Genomic DNA, 13,401 nt, shown 5'->3' with positions numbered 1-13,401 from the left:
GTCATTTTGATTTTACATATGTTTGCATGTATAGGATATACACATGCCTCGAAGAGGGGTAAACCACTGATCACAGTGGCAACATCTGGCAAAGGGAACTCATACTTCAGGAGGGAAATTTTCCTTTTACCCATATACATATTCATACTTACTGAATGGTGTCCTTTGTGGAAGGCAGTTACTATAGCAATCAATAAAATCAAGTTATCTAGGGTCATATTCTTAACTGACTATATTACATTGATAAATTTCCTTAACATTTATTTCTATATACTTCAATTTTCTTGTTGTTAAAATTGTGCAGTTATAATAACCACCTTATACATTATGAGGATGAAAATAATGTGACAGTGTGCTCAATTGCTCAGTCGTGTCTTGACTATTTGCAACCGCATGGACTGTAGCCCACCAGGTTCCTCTGTCATGGGATTGTCCCGGCCAGAATACTGGGGAAGACAGTCATTTCCTCCTCCAGGGGAGCTTCCCAACCCAGGGATCCAAACAGTGTCTCCTGAATCTCCTGCATGGCAAGCAGATTCTTTACCTCTGAGACACAGGGGAAGCTTGAGGATTAAACAAGTTGCTAGCTTAAAGGTTTTAATATAGTGCCTTAGAATAGGCATTCAATGTGTTAGTAATAATGATTCAAAATACTTTTCAAGTGATTTTCGTATGTTAATATCCTGCTATCAGTAAATTAATTTTAAAAGACATACTATTTCATGAGTACAAGGTACTACATAAAATGAAAATATATAGCTTTTAGTTGAGACTGAGATGCAAATTACTGATGTGAGAACATATACTTTGAATCTGTTTTGATAGGGAAGAGGTTAAGAGAAGAAAACTGGATGCCTTAGCAAAGGTCTTATGATGCCATAAATATGGTAAGAAAATCTCAGGAGGAAATTTCAGTGGTGAAAACAGTCTCTTTACTAGACAAATTCATCCCTTAAAGGAGTACAGCTTCAGTAATGGTTACTGAATCATACTTTAAATCATCCCTAGATGGGGAACACATGTATACCTGTGGCGGATTCATTTTGATATTTGGCAAAACTAATACAGTTATGTAAAGTTTAAAAATAAAATAAAATTAAAAAAAATAAATCATCCCTAGATTGCTTTTAATATTGATACCTGTGTTGTGTAATATGCTAAGTTGCTTCAGTCATGTCTGACTCTTTGTGACCCCATGGACTGCAGCCCCTCATGCTCTTCAGTCCATGGGATTCTCCAGGCAAGAACACTGGAGTGGGTTGTCATTCCCTCCTCCAGGGCATCTTCCTGATTCAGGGATCGAGCCCATGTCTCATGTCTCTGCATTGGCAAGAGGGTTTATTTTTTACCACTAATGCTACCTGGGAAGCCATGTTAATACCTAATACAATGTAAAGGCTATTTATAATAAATAGTTGTAAATACAATGTAAATGTTATGTAAACAGTTGCCATGAATGAAAGATTCAAATTTTAATTTTTGGAAGTTTCTGGGATTATTTTTTCAAATATTTTCAGTTTGCAGTTGGTTGAATCTGCAAATACAGAACCAACAGATACAGAGGGCAGACTGTATCAGAAACTTAGCTATGATTATAGCAATTCTTTGAACAAAAACAAGATCAGTGATGTTCTATGTCAGGCTGGGTGTTGCTGGTTAAGTCCCATTCTTGATTAACTGTGTACTCTTATGTTAACCAGCTATACCTACCAGATACCCATTATATTTGAGAAATATGCACGGTTTATCAAGACCTGCTTCAAGTTAAAAATGGAAGGCAACAACGTTGAAGGGTGAGAGATGAAATCTGCCAAGACATTTCTAGTAAAGGGGAAGAGCTCAGAAATTCCCAACCTGCATCCTTTTTAGGTTCGGTTCAGTTCAGTTCAGTCGCTCAGTTGTGTTTGACTCTTTGCAACCCCATGGACTGCAGCATGCCAGGTTTCCCTGTCCATCACCAACTCCCAGAGCCTACTCAAACTCATGTCCATTGAGTCAGTGATACCATCCAACCATCTCATCCTCTGTTGTCCCCTTCTCCTCCTGCCTTCAATCTTTCCCAGCATCAGGGTCTTTTCCAGTGAGTCAGTTCTTCACATCAGGTGGCCAAAGTATTGGAGTTTCAGCTTCAGCATCAGTCCTTCTAGTGAATATTCAGGATTGATTTACTTTAGGATGGACTGGTTGGATCTCCTTGCAGTCCAAGGGACTCTCAAGAGTCTTCTCCAACACCACAGTTCAAAAGCATCAATTCCTTGGCACTCAGCTTTCTTTATAGTCCAACTCTCACATCCATACATAACTACTGGAAAAATCATAGCTTTGACTAGATGGACCTTTGTTGGCAAAGTAATGTCTCTGCTTTTTAATATGCTGTCTAGGTTGGTCATAACTTTCCTTCCAAGGAGCAAGAGTCTTTTAATTTCATGGTGCTTTTTAGGTAATTCACTGCATTTCCAAATGCCTAAATGTCACTATATCTGTTTGTCTGTCATAGACAGAATTATGACCTAAGATTCCCAGTCTCTTGAAAATACATGTCTTCTACCAGTCAATCTAACTCAAGTAAGAATGCGACTGTGTTAAGACTTTTCAGAATGTAGTTATGGTCCCAAATCAATTGATGTTATACAGGGAGAATGTCCTGCCAGAGACTAATCCAATCCTGTGAGCCCTTAAAAGGATCTTGGCTTTTCCCAGCTAAAAACATTTGAAGTGTGAGAGGAGATTCTTCATTGCTGGTTTTGAAGAAGGAGAGAGCATGTGAACTCTCAGAGATGAAAGTGATGTCCATCTCACAATAGGCAATGCAATAGGGACCTGACTCTGACAACCATAAGGAACTAATTTGTGCCATCAAACTGAAAGAAGACTGCAAGATTCTACTGAGAATGTGGCTGCTTGACATCTTGATTTTCAACCTGTGGGACCTTAAGCAGGGACTCCAGTAACACTGTGTCCACACTTCTGACCTACAGAACTGTGAGCTAATAAACAGGTATTGTTTTAAAGCCATTAAATGTGTTGTGGTTTCTTAGCCAGCAAAAGAAAACTAATAAGCAATGTGATTGTGCTTTGAATGCATTTTTATTGCATTATTTGCTTTTTAGAATTTTGTCTTATAATTTTCACACCATTACCTGGATAATTGTACCAGCATAAATATTCCAATAAGCAATGTGTTATATCACAAAAGTGAAAGAGTTTGAATACAAAGGTACCAATGTGATAAATGTTTCCTGCCAACATTCAGAAGAACTGTTTCTGAATCTTTGTCTTAGTACACATATTTCCATGACATTGAACAGATATTTGCCTAATTGCAACAGAAACAAAGGCTTTTTATCCTCCTTCTATTAGGATCCCAGGAACTATACTTGGTTTTTCCTTTGTACTTTTTAACTACATGAAAGACTTAGGGGTCCAAAACCACAGATACACCAAGATTGAGTTACTTTTATCTTTTAAACCATCTACCACTTCAAGAGAAGTTTCCATCAAGCTTTCCATGACGTTCTTTCATTGATTTGTCAGATTCCAAGACATTTTATGTATGTATATTTCCTTAATGCGTTTAAACCACACTTTAAAACCCTCCCTACCCTGGCAACAGCTCTGCTTCCTGGTAAATATTCACGTGTTTTAAAGTCAACTCTGGGTTGTATAGCCTGCATTATACCCTGAAAACGTCATGGTCTGAAGTTGTTCCAGAGGTCTGAAGGCTTGCCTTTGCTCTGCTGGAGCAATTTAATGTCATTTAGGTGCTCAGAGAAGGATAATGAAAACTTGTATGCCTTGGGAATCAGGACTCTCTCCCCACCCTGCACCTCCACCCATCTACTCCCTCCCTTACTGTGCTCATCCTTTCACCTTTATCTCTCTTTACTCTGCTGGGTGATCATATAGGCAGATCCTTACATGTGGTCAGTTTACTTTCAAAAGTCACAGTTAATCATTCCAGGTTTCAGAGTCTAAATGGTGGCTGGTGAGGATTAGTTGAGCCATCTTGCTCTGTGGAATGATCTTCCATCTAATTGGTTCTCTCTTCCACTTTAGGAAAGGAAAAAAGAAAACTTTGTAGAAGAGAGTTACAGCTACAGAAACAACTTCTTTTTTCTTTTTGTCTTTTTGTTGTTGCACCAGATATAGCATTTCACCTATCTAAAATACTGTAAGTCGTGAATGCATGTTATTTTTTAAAAAGAAAAGCAAATACTGCCAGTTAAGCCATGGTGCAATGCTTTCTTAACTTTTAGAATTTTATGGTAATTGAGAGAATTATTTTGGATTTAATTATGCAGAATTTTCTGAAAAATTATAAATCACCATTTTTTTATGTATAAGTGAATAAAAATAAGCCAGTTAAATTGATTATGGTGTTTCTAAATTTCACATTCAAAGTACAATTTTTTCAATAATTTTTAAATTCAGTGTCATTGACATCTGTTTTTTATCCAGATGCTCCAAAGCACTGATGATAGAGAATTTTTTAAAAGAATCATTTTGTTTTAAATTACTAGTACTGGGCTCTTGCACTTACATAATATAGGACAAACCTACTTTTAGCTCTTGTATTTTGAAAATTTTTTCACAACATTCAATCCCCTATCCTCTGATTATCTGTTCCTTATGCTTTAAGAGGTATCTTTCAAACAACTAAAACCCTTTTTCCTGAATTTTAATGGTTGTACTTTGGACACATGTGCAGACTATTGGAAGAACTGGCTCTTTAGGAGAGAACAAGTATAAAATGTTATAGATGTTAAGATGCATCCATATTTCAGAGATGTTGGAAAGTGAAAAGACACCATTTAAAACTGACATTAAATGTCTCAGTATAATAGAGTCCTGCTGCCATTGTTCTTCTCTGGGAGACTTTTAGACACTAACTGTTTTTAAAATTACATTGCAAACAAATTGCATTATGAGAACTTTCTCTTATTAAATTAGCACTGGACACAGCAAATCAATTATCTTTTCCTATTTTGTGGGTGTTTTCCTGTTTTGTTTCTATTTTTTCTGATGGCTACAAGGAAGGTGCAACTTGTCCTGCCATACCTAGCCCATCCTTTCTTTAAGACCCTTCAAAATGTGAAGCAATTGCCGATATAAAACAAACATGATGACCTTTCAAATTTTCTTCACATATAATGCTGAAAGATTATCCATTTTATATTTTAATACTATATATTCCTCCAAGTATCTAAATAAATAATATGTATTTTTATCTATGTAACACACATTGCATTCTAATAAAACATTTTATTTCCAGTTTTGGTTATACTGCTGTTTTGCATCATAAATTTGACTGCCTATCATACAATAAATTTGATGTTCCCCCAAACCTTATACACAACATATTCAAAGTTGAATTCATATTATATTCCTTAAAACATATTTGTCAATTTCTTGTCTCCACACCTTCTATTTCTGTGGGAAAACTAGGAATTGCATCTATTGCACCCTCCTTCCTCCCTTCATCATTGCATCAACTATTTAATCATATAGATTCCTCCTTCCTATTATTTCCTGAAAGTGGCTCCCTTTCTCTTTTCCAAGATTATTTCTTCCCATCACCACTTCTATCCTGGATTAGTATGATAACTTCTTCACTGGTCTCCCTTTAACCAATCCATCTTCACTCACTCCAATATCCTTTCAGAGAAACTTAAAATATATAAATATAATTATGTGTTCAAGTGCTTAAAAGACTTTTAAGTCCTTCCTAAAACTTAAAGGAAAAACATGTATCAGTTGTTCCACTGAACACAAAAGGCCCTTGATGATCTGATTCTCCAATTATTACATATATAATACTCTTGCTGCTGCTGCTGTGTCGCTTCAGTCGTGTCCAACTCTGTGTGATCCCATAGACGGCAGCCCACTAGGCTCCTCTGTCCCTGGGATTCTCCAGGCAAGAACACTGGAGTGGGTTGCCATTTCCTTCTCCAATGCATGAAAGTGAAAAGTGAAAATGAAGTCACTCAGTTGTGCCTGACTTTTAGCGACCCCATGGACTGCAGCCCACCAGGCTCCTCTGTCCATGGGAGGAGGAGGCAAGAGTACTGGAGTGGGTTTCCATTGCCTTCTCCGGCAATACTCTTAATTTCTATTATATTAAATTTTATATATAAAAAAATAAAAAAAAACAATACTCTTAATTTCTATTATAAATTATTTTTTTTACTCTGAGCATGTCAAGTAATTCTATGTATTCATACATTGCACATGCTGACCTATATGCATAAATGCTTTCCTCCTTAGCAAGTTAATGCCTGCTTGTCCCTCAGAACTTAAGTCTAAATTTATAATTTTTGGTAAAAGTTTTCAAGCCTCTTAGTCTAGTTTATGTGACCTCCTCTCTGTGTTTTCATGAAGCTCTGTACATCATAATTCTGTCATTACACTTAACTCCTTGTACTGTAATAATTAAATCATTCCTTCGGAAGTACCAGGAGTTAAGTGTAATGACAGAAGTGTGATGGTTCAATCCCTGGGTTGGGAGGATCACCTGAGAAGGGAATGGCTACCCACTCCAGTATTATTTCCTGGAGAATTCCATGGACAGAGGAGGCTGGCGGGTACAGTCCATGGGGTTGCAAAGAATTGGACATTATTGAGTGACTAACACTTTCTTCTTCTTGTTCTATACTATAAGCTACCAGAGAGAATCAACTAATTTCTTGTTGGAATGTTTAGTTATGTTGTTATTTGTTCTTTTGTTTACTTTAATTTTATATTTTCACAAAAACCACTAAGTGTTAAGCATTTATAAATATTTACTGAGCAAATTAGAAATTCGTTCTATTATAGTTAGTGAGAAACACATCTGTTAGTTACCAAACAGTGGCTTTTGATACTTCACTCTGCCAAGTCCTGAGAATTCCGTGGATGTAATATAGGGCACCTCTTAAGAACAAAAAGATCTTTTTAAGAACTTCTTGAGGTATTTTTGGAGTTTATTTAGTGTTTTAAAGTGTGTATGAATGGATAAGGCTTCCATGAAGATTAAAATTATTATATAATATAAAGTGAGTAGCCAATTGCATAGGTATATCTGGCAAAATCCATTTTCCCAACTATCAGTGGGAAGAAGAGCAATTTACTTTGGTGTTCAAATGTGATGACTTAACCCAACCTAATAAGATTGCCAGGATATTACATCAGCTGTGAGGCTTTCTTTTATAAATACTCCATGGATACCCCTTACCAAGATTGCTCAGGAAATTAGATTTATCCTTCAAGGTTGATTTCTAAAGTTTAAATTTTTTTTTTTTTTTACTTCACAGACTCCTGTTTGAAGTCACGGTTTCTTATGTTGCCGTGTTTGCTATAGTTGGGGACCTTTTATTTCCAAGAACTGTGCTGTTTGTTGTAAGACTCTGTTTTCCCCAGAAATTTCTCAGTATTTGAGAAATGATGTCCTACTAAAAGCTATGAAACATGGAGGTCCAACATAGTTTCCCGTTTACCACATGGATTATCAAGGTATAGATACCAAGGTGGCCTTGAATTTTAGTATAAAGTTCTCAGGGTATTGTAACCTTAGATCTGTGAATAGATTTCAGAGGGTCCTTGGAATTGTATGGGTAGGATTATGGATTTATATTCACTAATCTCTAATTAAATTCAGCATTCTCTTCAGTTATTAAGGTAGGAAACACAGTTTAGTAGGGTTAGCAGTACCTCTGATTTTTCACTTAAAAAATCACAAGCTTAATAACTCTTAACACTAAATCTATCAGCTTTTACACATTAATTTTCCTTACAAAATCAAGTCAAAGCACACATTTCACTACTTTAGAAGGTAAATTGCACATGAGAAATAGACATTTTTCTAGGTGAATTTGTAGAAAGTCAGTTTGTGTCTGTGTGTGTGTTAGCTGCTCATTTGTGTCCAATTCTTTGTGACCCCATGCATGAACTGTATGTAGCCCACCAGGCTCTTCTGTCCATGGGATTCTCCAGGCAAGAATACTGGAATGGGTTTCCATTCCCTTCTCCAGGGTATCTTCCTAATCCAGAGATCGAACCCAGGTCTCGTACATTGGCAAGGAGATTCTTTACCATCTGAGCCACCAGAGAAGCCCCAGAAAATCAGTTTACTACCTGACTATTTGCCAAAAGTCAAAGAATTAATTTAATGAATTTATCCATTTTTAAAACTTGTTTTAAAATCTTTGAAAATGATTGTTTAGATATAGTTGGTCAATTTTTGTTTTTAACTTTAAGAAATATAAAATATTTCTGAATTGAAGAGCCAAGGAGTGCTTAGCTGGTGTATGTAACAATCATACATATGTATTTCATTAGTAACTTCATTTCATTATCATGACCCTGTTGGATTCAGTCAGTCTTCCAGAAAAATCACATGTGATGATTTAAACAGAGGCAGAGAGAAATCTCTATGATTCAGCACTCAGTGAAAAACTGGGAAAGATCTGTGGAAAATCAACCAGATTAAAGATAACAGCATAAATATGAGTCAGGAGGCAAGGTAGAGGCTACCTAGTCAGGGCTCAGCAGCAAGAGCTTCACATACGTTATGGTCAATAAATTTATGAATCCTAGGCTGAATGGTTGGATTTTAACATAAAGTTCAAAGTCTCAAAGCTCTATACACAGATTACTCTTGACTTACTAGGCACTGGATAGATGTTCTTCCTCTGTTGTGGTAGATATTAAGTGCAGTCATACACCATACCTGCTTTCTGGCATTCTAAAATGATGATGATTCATTCCCAGATTAACTTCTTCAGTATTGACCACTTCTCTGAACTTCATGTTTTTTTTTAATATTTAAGAGCTTAACATTTCCATGTGTATTTTTAATAGGTAATACACACTTAAAAAATGAATAAAAAATTAGAACTGTTAACTTCTACCACCATCCTGAGCCTGCTTGTCACTGTCATTCCCATTTTAAGAAAATAGCAACAGCACCAAATAAACACCTGGAAGGTTTCCTAGATGATTTGCTATGTCTCAGCACCCATATTTAACCTATCAGCAAGTCCTGAAACTATCCAAGATCTAGCCACATCTCCCCATATCTACTATGATCATCTCTACTCAGGGCTACTATCTTTTATTGTTATGACTATTTAATTTGCTTTCTTTTTTGAATAAAATCCTCTACTGAACTTTCATAATCCATTCCCCAATCTTCAATTTTTTTAAGTATGAATCAAGTTAAATCACTTATCAATCAATTATATCACTTATTGGAGAATTTTTTAAACTCTCAAATGACTTTCAGTAAAATCCTAGCCTCTGTATGACCTGACCCCTGACTACCTCTGCAACTTCACTCCTTCCACTTTCTAACTTGTTCCTGTGTTTTGGCCTCAAAATAATTTTTCTGTGCCTTAATAATGGGTGCCCACCATCATGTCTTCCCATCAGACAGGTTGTTTTTGTCTGTCACATTCTTGCCATTGATTTTTCCTTGATTACCAACTCTTTGCCATTCAAATCTGTTTATGGTCATCGTTTGTGAACACTGAAACCTATTTTCAATTTCTATATAGGAACAATCAAGCTAATTTCTTGTTTGTGTATTGTTTTTATCTGTTGCAACATAAACTTTATGGAAAGAAAGTTTCTTATTCACTATCACATTCTTGGTGCCAGTATATACTGATGGTGCTCAGTCAGTCAGTTGTATCTGACTTTGCGACCTATGGACAAGGCCTGCCAGGCTCCTCTGTCCATGGGATTCTTCAAGCAAGAATACTCCATTTTCTCCTGGAGGAGATCTTCTTGACTTAGGAATCCAACCTGTGTCTCCTGCATTGGCAGGCAGTTTCTATACCAGTGAGCCACCTGGGAAGCCCGCCAGTGTATATAAAACATAGTACAAACTTAATAGGAATTTTGGAAATAGAATTAGTGACTTAATATAACTGTTTAAATAAGTATTATTTCAACCCTGAATTATTTGACAAAATTGTGACAGGATCAATTAGAATGCAAAGGATTAAAACTGAAAGCTCAAAAATTGTTTGAACAATGCTAATTTACATGATACTTATGAGAAATTATTGTTTCACTACTGTTACTCCTTCTTAATATACATTTTGCCTTTCGTTTTGGGGGAATAAACTATGACATGATGATACTATTATATCATGAGTTTAAAGCATAAGTCACATCTTTGTAAGATTTTATTGAAACTCCTGTCATTGCTACATTGTTTGGAGGAAATTTCAGATGCATAATTTTTTTTTCTTACAATACTTTAGTTGAAGTGGCAGCCTAAATTCAGCTTGTTTCTCTGCCAAGAATCAAACATCTTTCCATAAAGGCATTGTACTCTTCTTGCTTAAGAATTTTTTATTGACTTCATTTAGTTTGCTCTTAGGCAAGAATGAAAATATGACAAACTTTCACAAGCTGGTCTTATATAGTAACTCATACAAAATTGTGGCAATCTTCATAACAATAAACTTCCACAGAAACCTTGCCAAACTTGTTGGAGTCTATGGAGAAATCTCTCTCTCTCTCTCTCTCTCTCTACATATATATATATATATATATATATATATATATATAAAATGAGTAACAAAATAAACACTCATAAACACCCATTTTCATTATAATAAACCTAGTGTGGGTCTTTTTTTTTCTGTTTCAGTACTCTATTAAGTAAGAATTTTTATTGAAAATTTAAGTAAACCAGTAGAAATAAATATAGCCTTTTGGATGTTGAAAATGCTGCTCAGTGTAGCAAATTCCAAAAATAATGAAAATTATATATAAATATGAAATATCCACTATTACTTTGAATGATATAAATAAATTTATAATAGATGAGCAACACCATGCCATTTTGATCTTGATAGAAATTTAAGATGTAAAATTTATTTAATAATAAATTTTAACAGTGTTATCGGCCATTTATTACATACCTATTGTGTTCTAGGATCTTCCCTGGTGGCTCAGAAGGTAAAACGTCTGCCTGAAATGCAGGAGACCTGGGTTCGATCCCTGAGTCAGGAAGATCCCCTAGAGAAGGAAATGGCAACCCACTCCAGTACTCTTGCCTGGAAAATCCCATGGACAGAGGAGCCTGGTAGGCTATAGTTCATGGGGTCACAGAATCAGACACAACTGAGCTACTTCACTTACTCACTTATTGTGTTCCAGGGACACTACCAAGCATTTTATATAAATTCTTTAATCTAATTATCACAATCCCCATAGTAGCCAGCCTAAACTATTTGAAATTGACAAATGAAGTAACTAAGGCTCTGAGAAGTGACTTGAAAACTTGGAAGTTCAAAATTAGGTCCATCTGTCTGACTATAAAGTTCTCCAGGCATAGCATGTGTGATTGACTTGGCCAGAATTGTTAGGGAAGTGAATTTGTTTTTAACTGGCTATTATGGTTGAAGTTTATAAACATTCAGGGCAAAAACTATGAAATGCCATTTAGGCCCAGGAGCAGAAGTTTAAATGGCCCAAAACTTCTCTCAGTTCTCATTAAGCGGACACATATAGCATTTTGTATTCAAGGTAACAATTTAGGAAGGAAATGAACCTAAGAGTTTATATTTTTCAAGAGTGGAGACTCATTTTCAGGAGGTGCAAAATATAAAGCAACTGAAATTCCTGGGTTGATTCTCCAATGCACTCTTCTGTTTCAGCACCTGATCCTGCATGTCCAACAGAGCAGTACTTTTTGAACCAGCCTCTCTATCTCAGGTCCTCCCTGTTCAGTCCCCAAGCACAGGTGGAGGATCAGTTCTTCTAAAGCATTAAGGCAAAGGTAAGCTCTTTGAGGAGAAGGCAATGGCACCCCACTCCAGTACTCTTGCCTGAAAAATCTCATGGACAGAGGAGCCTGGTAGGCTGCAGTCCATGGGGTCTAGGAGTCTGACACGACTGAGCGACTTCACTCTCACTTTTCACTTTCATGCATTGGAGAAGGAAATGGCAACCCACTCCAGTGTTCTTGCCTGGAGAATGTCAGGGACGGGGGAGCCTGGTAGGCTGCCGTCTATGGGATCACACAGAGTCAGACACGACTGAAGTGACTTAGCAGCAGCAGCAAGCTCTTTGAAGATATACCTAGATTCCTAATCATGCATTGTATATGAGAGCCACTAAGTAATTAGGTGTGATCTCTTCCAGACCTCAGGGTCTCTTCCTTCTCTCTTTCCAGGAAAAAATAGTGTGGGGGCAAGGATCATGTAGGCTGTCAGTCAATTGTTTATTCCACAGCAGGCTGGTAGTCTCAGCAACATCTAAGTCAAACTCCTTTTAGTATCATGTTGTATACGTGACATATCATATGCATGTTAATATATGATATATGTTTCACATGTGTTTTCGTTTTCTATATGATATTATACATATACATTGTCTTTAAAAGTGCACTGGGAGAATGACTAAATGAAAATTACATACCATAATAAGTACTGGTGAAGATATAGAGTGACCAAAATTTTCATCACAATTAGGGAAAGTATAAATTAGTACAACCACTTTGAAAAATGGTTTGGCAGCATTTACTAAGTATGTAACTTAATATATGCATGCTATATACCCAGTAGAAATGCACACATATGTGTGTCAAAGGATATGTACTATAATATTCATAGAAATACTATTCATAACAGTTTCAAATTGGATGAAATTTGCATGATACAATGAGATGTGTGGCATGATTATGAATAAGAACTACATGGCTGGAACTTCATAAATATTATGTTGATTAAAATTAACCAGGCACAGAAATATATACACTACAATCATATAAAGTTCAATGAAATACAAAGCTCATCTGTGGTTTTAGAAAACAAGATATGGTTACATAGAAGTAGTAATGGAGAAGTTAGTATTAGGTAACCATTAGGTTCTAGTTATGTTCTATTCCTTAATCTTATTGTTGGTTACTTAGGTGCATTTGTTTTGTAAAAATAAAAAAAACAAATCATCAATCCATTCGATTTGATCTGTGTACTTTTCCACATGCATGCTAGAATTCAATACAATTTAAAAAGTTTTCAAAAATCCACTTTTCTTTTTGGAATATGGGATTTGAAACACGTTTAGCTGACACATGCATTTTTAAAATCTATTGCATAAAATTTCCTTGTTTATCCATATGGGCTAATCCATATAGTCCATTTCTCTTAAGTTACTGGAATGGAAAGGTCAAAAATGCTTATCTTCTTGTGAGTCACACCAAGTCTCATTTAGTTTAATCCTGCCGCACTTCTGGTGTGACTTTAGGGTCTACTGAGAAAGAGCAGTTGTCTCTACAGACACCATCCCCATTTACTCAGTGTGGATTGGAATTCCATTCTGGGTCTTTGTCCTGTTGTAAGTTTTTATGTTTTAATGAACTTTCACCTAATGGAGTAATATTTTGACTAATTTATATTAAAAAGTATT

At 35.9% G+C, this 13,401-nt stretch overlaps 1 long non-coding RNA gene across 1 annotated transcript in view; it reads left to right on the top strand.

Annotated features, from left to right (window-relative positions):
• The window catches only part of LOC129659049 (uncharacterized), a 63,459-nt gene that overhangs the window by 41,384 nt on the left and 8,674 nt on the right, over positions 1-13,401 (top strand). Inside the window, exons 2-3 of the long non-coding RNA XR_008717766.1 lie at positions 2,701-2,998; positions 11,649-11,770. This is a non-coding gene — a long non-coding RNA (uncharacterized LOC129659049). The remainder of the gene's footprint in view (positions 1-2,700; positions 2,999-11,648; positions 11,771-13,401) is intronic.

This window comes from Bubalus kerabau, chromosome 8, assembly GCF_029407905.1.
Source record: "Bubalus kerabau isolate K-KA32 ecotype Philippines breed swamp buffalo chromosome 8, PCC_UOA_SB_1v2, whole genome shotgun sequence".
NCBI lineage: Eukaryota > Metazoa > Chordata > Mammalia > Artiodactyla > Bovidae > Bubalus > Bubalus kerabau.
The sequence above is the reverse complement of the archived record's forward strand: the minus strand, read 5'-3'. Positions and strand labels throughout refer to the sequence as shown.